Source organism: Musca domestica, unplaced genomic scaffold (assembly GCF_030504385.1).
Source record: "Musca domestica strain aabys unplaced genomic scaffold, Musca_domestica.polishedcontigs.V.1.1 12, whole genome shotgun sequence".
NCBI classification, from domain to species: Eukaryota; Metazoa; Arthropoda; class Insecta; order Diptera; family Muscidae; genus Musca; species Musca domestica.
In genome coordinates this window covers 1818860-1831336 of record NW_026712155.1, presented here as the reverse complement: position 1 = coordinate 1831336, position 12477 = coordinate 1818860, and the positions used below count along the sequence as shown (strand labels likewise).

General features: G+C 34.9%; 1 protein-coding gene across 3 annotated transcripts in view; it reads left to right on the top strand.

The window, feature by feature from the left end:
- LOC101901274 (uncharacterized) overlaps positions 1–12477 on the top strand; it is a 105146-nt gene that overhangs the window by 1105 nt on the left and 91564 nt on the right. The window lies entirely within an intron of this gene.

Here is a 12477-nt window from a genome sequence, read left to right as displayed (position 1 = left end):
AGGATTTATCTGTAAAACAATTTTGAAATTTAATGTATTAATGTATTAATTAATGCATTATTCGCATTTAAAAATGGGAATTGACTGTAGATTTGTATTTTAAGTTCCTGTTAAAATAATAGCGCTACCTAAAATTAAGCGTAGCATGTATAAATACTCAATTTCCCCACTATGGTAAAATATTTTCTACGTCCGTATTACCAAAATACGTCAGGTCCATATCTTAAAATCGCCCAAATAAAAACGTCGTAAAAATTGATACTTTTTTAAATTTACCCAAATGTACGCCCGACGTATTAGGGTAACTCTCTCATATGGGTTAGAATTGTGTGGTGAAAAACGTCGACAGAGTGCGTCGAATTTTGAGGTAACGTCATATTTTCCATAACCCCCCTATAAATGTGCCACCCTATTTTAAGATTTTTTCTGCTTGTCACCCCATTAAACTTACGTTGTTATGGCTACAGAGAGTAATTGCCGTTTGACTAGACCAACAAGGGCTTCATTAAAATAACGCTTTGAAACGAAATTTGATTCAGGACATTTGAAGACGTCCTAGGCATTTCCGTCTATGACTATTCCCGCTTCCAATCAGAAATTTTCAAAATTATATGCAACAACCTGTTTTCCACCTTGAAAAGCAGGGTATATTAACTTTGTAAATCCTTTTGCAACATCACTAAATATTCGTCGTAGACACCATAAAGTATGTGTATATTCATGATCAGCACAAAGTTCTAAGTCGACTTAATGATGTCCGTCGGCCTGTCTGTCTGTCGGTTGAAATCACGATGCAGCTTACATTATTTGACGTAGAGCTTCAAAAACAATTTGTATTGTGTCTAGGAAGATTGGTGTTGAAAATGAGATATACTGGTCCACGTTTTAGAATAGCACCTCCCGATATTCGATATTTCGATGAATGTTGCCACACTTTCCACGGATTTGTGTAAAAATTGGTTTTTGTACTTCATAATGGGTTCTAACTCCGGTGGAGTTCATTTAAATGCTGGAGTGCTCTAAAGATAGCCACTTGTGGTTTCCCATTTTCCATCACGAATAACTTTTTTTCTGAATAATTCTCACCAAAATGCTTTTGTACGCTTGTAAACAATATAACGAGCTATCACTGAAATAATTTTAAGAGCTGTTGGACGACTGGATTAGAAATGACAGCAGTCTGAAGTTGGTTGCAGTTTTTTCATCTCACCCTGTAAATTTCTGCAAATTTCACAATCGAAAATAATTTCTAACAACAGGAATGGCGAATATAGTGAAAAGAGAAAGAAAACTATTTTGGAAGCTTTTATCTACAGAACTAGTTCCTCTCCCCCATTTATTTAAGAATTGGAAAAATTTTATTCAAAAGAATTTTATCTTGTTTTAATAAATATTCATCAATCATCAGGAGGAAATTAATGGCATTAATTTTTAATAACTTGTTGTTTTATGGAAAAATGTTTTTGTTTTTTTTAATCATAGGGATGTACATACATATATACATACATACATATATTTTAGTTCTGTTTTAGAAACATAAAAACACGTGAAAATTTAAATATATTTTGGCACTATTTCAAAATGTATGCTGACAACGGACACAAAAGATTAAAAAGATTTTCAATATGATGGATGAATATTCGGTTAGCAATTGTCAGATTTGAAAAAAAAAGTTTTCTCTTTTCCAAAAAACAGTTCTAGCGCCTTTACAATGTCCGGGATTAATTTTGTGTACACGAATTTTAGGATTTGTATGTGTCCCCCCAAATCTATTTTTATTGAAAACTAAAATTATATTTAACACGCATTTTTTTAGATTTCATTCAGTTTTAAAAATAAAGTAAAATTTCATTAGTCATAAAAACAAATGAATTTGCATTGAAAATCTCTCTCTCTCTCTTCAAATCAAACCTGTTTGTTTTTCTTATATGTCACAGCCACCCTTTTGATGTTAATATTTATTTATTTATATTTTTGTTTAATTTTATTGTCATATCTTTCAAATTCGGCAAATTCGGTGGGTGTGTGTGTCATTATTGAGCAGCGCTGTTTATTAGTCATACCCGTTGTCTAATGGTTAAGTGATTTATTTCAATATTTGTTTCGGGATGAAACAAATGCAAATGCATGCGAAAGGCAATGAATGGTTTTTCTATTCTTTGAGTTTCGTTTTGAAATATTTATTCGTAAACACTTTTGAAATTAGTAACAAAAGATTTAATTATTATTATTTATTACGTTTTTTTTTTTAACAAAAGCAGCTTGAATAGTTAAATAATTTCGAGCGGGTCGAACTTTGGATACACTTTAGCAAAAAATGTGTGAATTTATATCCATCGAAGATACCAAATGCCAAGTTTCTTGGATAATGGGTTTAACATTGGCCGTCAAATTTAGACGAAAATAAACCTGAGTGTGGGTTTGCACGGATTTTTAAAGGGTTCTATAACCTCTTAAAAGGCGGATTTTATAAAGCATTCTAGGGCAATGAAAATGTTAAAACTGTGGTATTTTTTAAAGGATTCTATGACAATTTAAAGACACTTGAAACCCTGAAGTTTAAAATAGATTTATAGCCATCTAAAAGCCTCTTAAAATGTAGTTTTTTCAAATGTTCTAGGGCCCATTAAAATGTGGAATTTTTAAATGATTCTAAGGATATCTAAGGTCACCCAACACGCTAAGTTTGAAAGCGATCGGGGGCAATATATAATGTCTACTAAAAACGTAGAATATTAAAAGATTCTGGAACGATTTAAAGACCACTTAAATCGAAAGGCATATTTACTCGTTCAGGATCATTTAAAGGATTGTCAAGGTGAGGATTTCGAATAGGATCAGTAGGATTCTATGACCATCTAAAGGCCTCGTTAAACATGGGTTTTGAAATGGATTCTAGATTCATGCGAAGGAGTCTTTAAACGTTGATTTTGTAAAGGTCTCAGAAACCAGTCTCGGACCATCTATAGCTTTAGTGAATCGTGGATTTCAAGACAATTTAAATGACTCTCTAAACGTGTTATTTAAAGAAAATGAAATGACCATCCAAATAAGTTCATAAAATATTGCTAAAATGTAGATATTCTTAAGGGATATTCTGGTCTATTCCTCAGGATTTTAACGGATTTCAAGACCATCAAAGGGGCTGTCTAAAAGGGATTTTTTAAAATTTTTATTGATAGGATTCACGGGTCATAAAAATGTTTCTAATTTTTTTAGAGCCAACAAAAGCCTTGGTCGTCTAAACCTAAACCTGGGTCATCTAAACCTTGTGTAAAACCTTGATTTTTATACCCTACACCATATAGTGGTAAGGGTATTATGTCTTTGTGCATTTGCTTGTAACATGGAGAAGGAAGCGAGATATTCAGGGTTTCTTGGGCCACTTATAGGCCTTTTAAATTGCTGTTTGATGAAAATCTTTTTGAAAAATGAAGTATCACATCAAAACCCACTCTTGGCAAACTTTCTCTCTCTCTCTCTCTCTCTCTCTGAGGAAATGCCACTAAGAATAGGTCGAGAACATCAAACCATTACCATTCCACCAAATGTTATGCCTCAAAAGACATCAGTTGTGGAATTCCTGCCACTCACAGAACTATTTTAAAAAAAATAAATTCTAACATTTTTCGTCAATCGTTCCATACAAATTGAACACACACCCATCTAAAATATTCCGAAGGGAGGAAATTGTCCACATGGATGGCGAAGTTCATATCTGTCCACAAAATGTAGATTATGAATGATTTGTGTTATGCCCCGCAGATGTTGTTGGGGGATTGTTGTAATTGTTAATGTTTTTTCTTTGGGGCGTTGTGTCTCTTGGAGCCGTATGACATCACTTTGCCACTAGCTGGTCGTCGGCATTGTAAAGACATATGCCCATATGCCCAAAAAAAAAGCAACAAAGAGGAAACTGCCAGACGCCATTAATGAACTTGAAGGGGAATATTAGTTTATTTCGGGACAATTTTGAGATAAATTTGATTTTGGAATTATGACTATTTTTGGCTAGTGTTTGCTCACCATTTTTTTGGAGGGGTTTTAGCGTGATCTGTAGATTTCGTCTCAGTCTCCGTGATATGTGGACGGACAAACAGATCATGTTGCCATTCAAACTACATTGGAACAATAGTAACAGAAAAAAACATGAATTTGGGTTAATTGTTTTTAATTGACTTGTCAGCAAAAATTTGAATTCTGTCATATGATGCCGGCCTGCCCGCTCGCCGGTCTTGGCTTGCGTCTGCCTTGTATGTCTCCATGAATGCGGTTTAATTTGTTGCTATTGCTTGTCTTACTAGTTTTGAGCGTTTTGTCTTTGGTCTAGTTTGCCGCTGATGTTGCCAAATTTGGCCAGAACAAGTGCGAAAGAAGATGATAATTGGTACAATAACAACAACAGCATTCGCTTGTGAAAGCAAGCACACAATCAGTAACACCAAAATTGGCTAACCATTCAAATGAGCTCCCCCCCCACGCACACACACTGCTGTGAGATATTGTATACAAAAATCTGTGGGAAATAAGCTTCTTACAGCATGCCCTACGAAGTGGAGGGCGTGCTATGTTTGTCATACCGTTTGTAATGATGGGGAAACATAAATCGGATTTTGTTACAAAAAGTCCTCATGAGACACTTTTTTTTGCGACTCAAGCTCCGAACAGTCCAGATCGTAAGCATTTGCGAGAATTGGCTCTTGGACATTCCGGTATTTACATGGTAGTAAATCTGCTGTTCTTGCATCGTTTAAGGATTCAAAAAAAAAAAACACCTATGTAAGGAGGTATACAGCGTGAGATAAAAAAATCTGCAAAAAAATACTCCAGACACAATAGTCCAACGGATTGGTATACGGAGATTTTGGTGGCCTTTGTGCGCTGGAAATAAAGCGAGGAAACTCATTTTGTAACCATTCTTGGGTGGCGCGTGCTGGGTGCAATTGTGCTGAGTCCTGTTGGAATGTCCAAGTTCTGCGGCCAAAATGTTTGCGTGCTTTAATACACCCTCCAGAATATTTTCGCGATAATATTCGGCATTTATTCTGATGCCACGGTCGAGGATTTGGGTCTAATAAAATTTCCTCTATGACCAATAAAAACTTAAATATGTATTTGCATAGAATGGGGATACTTGTAATGGGGTCTATATTCGACCACATTAGTTATCCTAGTCCTATTCTCTTTAAAAAATGATCGATGAGTATTTAATTTCCCTTTTAATATAAAAAATTTAATATTAGAAAAGCGTTCGCGAATAAACTTCTTACAAACCAAATTAAAAGAAATATATTAGCTTTTTAAGGAAACGTGGATTTATATCCAACGTTTCCGCAATTCCTTTTCCAGTTGATATGGCAAAACATTACATTGGAGTGTTAACGTCACGTCTACCATTAACTACGCAATTGTTTCACCTTTGCCTAATTCATTCGCGGCTTTTCTGTTTCTGATATCTCATTTTGGGTTTCAAATCAGCCAGCAATTGTTCGAATCAGTTGGGTATCTCGATTTGCTTATGTTACACCCACACCAGATCGCAACGCATTGACACCCCCATTGTTTGTAATGAACGAGCGCCGACGAAAGTGTTAACAGAATTTAATATTTCGTTGGTATTTCCTCCGCCGCTGCGGCTGCTGCTGCCCGCCGCTTCCTCTTCCACTTTTGGCCGTAGAAATATAAACTCTTTTTGTTTTGTTTTCGGAGTTGGCGTTAATAGATTTGTTGAAAATTGTTTTGATTATATTTTGGAGGTTTTGTGTTAATCTGGCTAATGTTGTTGCTTTTTACAAGGTACTAACAGCACACATTGACGAATGATCTATGTTTGTGTGGCTGCGATTGCTGACGTCAGAAGTGTATGTTCTTTTCTAATGTCTTCGCTCCATGACTCACTCCACCCTATCTCTCTCACTGAGTGCCGTATTAACCAATTCTTAAATGGAAATTGTTTTTCACATTAAAAGCGAACATAAATTCATCTATGAGTTCATAACGAAGACACACGCACACATACACACACAGAAACACTTTTACTTTTACCATGACAGTAGTGGCACACACACAGACACACACTCACATCCGCACCACTGTTCATAAAACACTTCAATTTGTCATTCTTTGACAAAAGTGGCCGTCCCCACCATAGATCCATCCGTGAGATATGTTCGTTCTTATGTTCGTTTGTCTGTTGCTTCCATTAATCTGTGGATGTATTTTAAGATGATGCTACCGCGTGTGGATATTGTTAACTCAAATACAAGCATCGGAGCTGCACATACAGTGAGAGTCATTAGAAAGTTTTTTTTTTGGGGGGGGATTGAGAGATTTTGTTTAAAATTATTAAGAGCTAATTGATTGGAGTCTTTTTTGGGATAAGGAAATACTGATTATGAGCTGTGAATTCGTAGAGATAGGAGGTGTAAAAGTAAGTTAGGTTCACTAAGACTTATATAAAAAACATACAATGCATAGACAAAAAATGAAACATAAAAAAATATAAAAAAAAATATAAAATATTATTTTAATATTAATGAAGAGTTGTGAAATTGAAAACGTCTTACGTTATAAGAGATTTTTATTCAAATCATAAGATATTTCTAATGTTTTTCAAACACAAAAACATTTCAAAGCTCCTTAACGCATCTTTTGACGTTCGCTGTATGTCGTGCAAAAACACTCAGAGCGAAAAAATGTCTTCGCCATCGCCAAAACGTCCGACTGTGAAAAGTATATTAAGGCATTCTTGTTTCTATTTTCGCAAAAAGATTTGGGTCAATTCGCTCGGAGAGTATGACAAAGATAGATATTCAGACGCTGTTTATCATACATCAGATATTTTCTTAAATTATCATGATACACTTGTGTAGAGTGTGTTCATCAATTGTGGAAATAGTATTTCCTAGTTCACCTGAGGGGGGTTTAGAAGTTATGCATTTAGTTTTGGATCAAAATATGGAATAGTTTTACATGGACTAAAGTTTTTTTTAGAAAAAAATTACGCAATTTTAAACAGGCTTTGATTTAATTATGCTTCGAAAGTGATTTACTACTTCTAGTATCACTCAAACACAAGTGGCACAAGTTTCATAAAACAACTTCCATAAAAGGTCGAAATTTTCAAAAAAAAAAAAGTTGAAGAGTATCAGTCCGTTTTGCCGACTGATTCATACCCTTAGCCTTTATAGCCTTAGCGGTTTTTTTAAATTAATTTTAACATGTTTTATTATTATTATTTAAAATTTTTACCCTCTACAGGAGAGCTTCCGAAGGAGTAGAACAATATTCTCTATTTTGCTGATGATCTTAGTCAGATATAATCATTGGAGGTGACAGCATTTGATAATGTGTATATACTTCTTGAAAATACTTAACTTTTTTGGGAAGTCACCAGAAAGAGTGGTTCAACATACCCCATATATTATTCAGATCAGATCTCTTGTTAGTAGAAATACTCTAATATACAAGGTTTGAAGATTATAATAATTATAATTATTCAAAAATTTGAATTCCTTGTTTGGGAGGTACCACAAAATTTTGACCTTAGTAGAGGATGGGATGGTTAGTAAGCTAAAATATTGGCATGTGCGAAATTTTAAGAAAATCGGATGTATATTTCGCATTATCTGAGCGTTTTTGATATTCAAAATTTCAACACTTTGTGGGATAGGTATTCAAAGGAGTAGTCCGATATAACCCATTTTCATTTTTGGTAGAAATGTTGGGATGTGCGAAGTTTGAAAATAATCGGATGCTTATTTTACATTTTATGAGCGTTTTGATTATTCAAAATTTGACCCTTTGTGAGGGAGGTACCGGAAGGACTGGGCCGATATTGCCCATCGCCGAAAGGAGTAGTCCGATCTTGTCCATGCTCACACCTGATCTTATCCATTCTCTTCTTCTGCGGTAAATTATTTTCTATGAAAATGTTGACCTTTTGTGGGGGAGGTACCAGAAGAAGAGAACCAATATTGCCCATCAAATACCTTCGAAGCTCTATGGCTGAGGGTATAACAAATTTACTGCACAGAAAGAGGAAGAATAATCTGATTTTGCTCCAACTTTGGAAATCGTCATATTTGCATCTGTGCTAAGTCAGGCGAGAAAATGGACAATATTGATCCACTCCATCAAGTACCTTCCCCAAAATTCTGAATAATTATTATTATTAATTAACTTTTATAAAATGTGATGTAAGAATCCGTTGTCGTCAAATCACACACATCAAAATATTTTTCTTAGCCCAAGGTTTGATGTGAAGATGGATTACATCGGTCCACTCCTTCTGGTACACCCCCCCCACAAAGGGTCAACATTTTCAATATTCATAGAGCTCATAAAATGCGATTCTATTCAGACTTGACAAATCTCAATATTTCTTAACATGAGATCTGTTATAAAGATGGTAAGGATCGGACAATTTCTTCTGCTACCTCTCCCATAAAGGGTTCAAGATTTTGAATAAAACGATCAAAGAAAGCGAAATAAGCAGCCAACTCTCTTCAAATTTCACACATACACACTTTTTTACAGATCTGTTGTGTAGACGATATATATCTGCGAACCCCTTCCGGTACCTCACCCACAAAGGGTGAAAAGTTTTAATACTTTTATCTGTCAAACTTCTCGAAACAAGTCAGCGATTTTTTACAAATTGCTTTATCTAAATATCTCTTTCAATCAGAAACCTGGGATGAATATGGAATTGGATTTTCTTGAAATCTTGTCCATACCAATATTTGTATCTGCGTTAGATGAAGTATTAATCGGTCGACTATATCTGGTATACCTCACGCACATTTTAACATTTTCTAAAAATGATCACATATCTCATATAAAGTAAAGGAAGTAACCAATATAGCCCAAACCTGGTACATCGCAATTTTACATCATATTTATTTGAAATAAACAACATTGGTCCACTCCTTTGAAGGGTTCAACTGTTGGGATAATCATAACAGAAGTCAAAATATATTTAAATAATCGAACATTGGCAGAGGGTATACATCTATCGGCAACACCGACTGATACTTTTTAACTTTTTTTTTACAAATCACTCACACATACATGCCACCAACTCTCTACGCAGAGTAACCTTTCTTCTTTCAACTAGAAGTTCTGATTTCCTCACAATTGAGAGCACTTTACACACATAGCGTTTATTAGCTGCCTCCAAAAAATATTTCCAAACCATTTCAAGGCTAAGCAGTCCGACATTTCCGACTTGTTTAAGACTTTTTATTTTCTCTTATAAAATGAAAATTTATTTATTTTTATTAACTTGTCCAACAGCCATGACGATAATATTAGTTTTCCGTTCTGTTTTCTGCTTCTTCTTTTATTTTTATTATTTTGCAACATCAGAACTCTGACTGTCGGATTTGTGTCTAATGTAAACACATTTACATTTACATCATCGGTCTCACCTTGAAATGGGACGTTTGTTGTTGTTTTTGTTTTGTCTGTTTTGTTTTATCGATTGGCCACCGTTTAGCCACCATCATAAATTAGACGGCGATGGCAGATGCCAAACAGCAAACAGTTAGCTGGAAAGCATTTATCAAGCGTTTTTCTCCAGAGTGCTTTTATATTTGTCGTAAATCGATCACATTTCTACTCCCTGCATTAGGGTGAGCGGAGGGAGGGCGAAGGTGAGACGGTGTTTGCATTGCGGTTGACATAATATTCTCCTCGTCAGACAGCCAGACATTTTCATAACCGCATTTGGCATTTTGTCTCCGTGTCTCTTTCTCTCTCTACCTCTCTGCTCTGCATTATCATCATCATGTGCACAGATGGGGTCATAACCAGAACCATCCGATGGATTATAAATAACAAAAGTTTTTCATTGCTGTTGTTGTATTTGTACGTTTCCATTGTTGTTGTTGTTATTATTATTGTATATTCGCATTGTGATGATAAGAGCAATTTCAGCAGAAATTGTTATTTTAATTCAATAAAGCTTCCTACGAAGCTGAATAATAAAAGTCCATCACCGAATGCAATGCGTGGAGGTTTATTGGGAGCAGACAGAGGTGGCCATGTCTGGCGAAAATGAGCTGGGCGGCACATAAAAGATGTTCCATTTATATTTCTGCTACAAACAAATGCAAATTGTGTAACAAAAGGCTGATGGAAGACTTGTGAACTGAATATGCGCTAATAAAGGACGAAAAAGGACCCAAATGTCACCGTGTCAAAGTGTGCTACTTAAAAACCATATCATAACTTAAAATGGTCACACCCTGGTTGCTGGTTGTTATTTTCTATCTTTCTCTTTGGCTAAATCGCTTGGACACGCATATTTTAAACATTAGAGGATTTGTGTTTGCTCTGCGGGCTGAATAAACTGAAACTGAGGTCATCATCATCGACTTGGTGTCCACCAACATCATCACTATTTTTAAACAACAAAAACTCTCTCTCATTGAGTTTTTGCAACGCAAAAAAGGGTGTTTCCTTTTTTTACCGAGTAATTAAATTTAATTAAAGTAAAAGCTCAAGTACACGAAGACAGGCCATCGAAGAGGTGCAGAGCAGATGTACTGGCGAAAAATATTTGCTTTGTTTTGGAATTAAACAAAAACAAAACAATATACAACAACGTAATTTGTTTAATGTATTTAAACATCCATGGCAAGAGATCATTGAGGCTCGAGGTCAAGAGATTTTCAAATTTTCAATTTTTGAGAAAAAGAAAATTTAATTTTTTTGAGAAAAATTTTGTTTGAAAAATTATTGTTTCTCTGTTTGTTTGCGTTTTTCTTGGATTTGTGTATACTCATTAGCTATACGAGAGTGTGTTTGCGTATTTATTGTTTTATATATATTTGCACAAATATTTTGACATATAAAGGGTTATTGCATTAGGACTATACTTGCAACTTATATGTAAATAAGCTAATAAAAGTAATGATTTTGGTGGAATTAGATACAAAAAAAAAAAAAAAAAATAAATAAATAAATAAATAAATAAATTAATTAATTAAAAGTATTAATCGGTTGACTTATGTTATGATTATTCAAATTGTTGATGGGCAAAATGATAAGAAAAGCGGACATTATATCCAATTTTATTCGAAATCATAAATTCCGATAAATTCCATTTAGATATAGAAAATTGTAAAAAATCACTGATTTGTTTCGCAAGTTATGAGGGTTAGGTACCAGAAGGGTTTGTCAGATCATCTTCACAACATATCTTGTGTTAGCAAAAATGTTTGTATGTGTGAGTTGTGACGACAGTTGGATGCTTATTTCGCTTTCTTTGAGCGTTTTGTTTTTCAAAATCTTGGACCTTATGTGGGAGAGGTACCAGAAGAAATAATACGATCTCTACCATCATTATAAGAGATCTTGTGTTGCTGGAAATATTGAGATGTGTCAAGTCTGAATGGCATCTACCGTTATTTCGCGTTTTATTAGCTTCATGGATATTCCACATTTTGACGCTTTGTGGGGGAGGTACCAGAAGCAGTGGAACGATAAATTCCATCTTCACAGCAGATCTTGTGTTAGTAAAAATAATGGGATGTGTGAAATATGAAGAGAACCGGATACTTATTTCGGATTTTATAATCGTTTTGGTGGGTATTCAAAACTTTGACCCTTTGTGGATGAGGTATCAGAAGGAGTGGACCTTTGCCATCTACGACCTCGATCTATCGATGTGAATAATACGAAGTACCAAGTTTGGACTAAATCGGATATTCCCTTCGCGAGTTATCGTGCGCACCAACCAGCAGACAGACAGCCAGACAGACGGACGGATGGACATCGCTAGATGGACTCCAAATGTCCTGAAACAGGTTTGGTCTAAAATCGTTATTCCGATGAGGCACGTTTTGGCCGTATCACATGATTTATATCCTCTCTAGCCATATGGACCAATTTTTCATTTTTTATGAATTTGTTTTAGATTCTGAGACATATGGCTACAGGGATATTCCTAATTTGATGCGATCAAAGCTTGTCTAATCGAAATTACAATTTTACACCCTAGGTTTCCTTGGTTGTAATCTGCTTTATTGTATTTGGAGTCGATCTAACGATGTCCATCCGTAAGTAGCTTTCGAAGAAAGTATACGATATTATTGTCAAACTTATACTGAACTAGAAAATGGTCAATATAGGACCATTTCTTCTGGTACCTCCCCATAAAAGGTCAAAATTTTTATAGAAGGAGTAAGGATTCTGATGTTGTTCACACCTCGTGTATCTCCATATTTTTACCAACCATATATATAATGTGGAAATGGGGTATATTAACTCACTCCTTCTGGTACCTTCTCCAAAGGGCCGACATTTCGAATAATTTTAAGTCTCATGAAATTCTGAAATGTTCACTAGTTCCTTCAAAGTTCAATAAAGATGGGTTCAATTTTTATACTAATCCAGAAAAACTGACAAATTGACTGATAGATTTTAAAATGTTTGGGTAAATTATGACTTTGAAAAATTGTCTATTTTAGC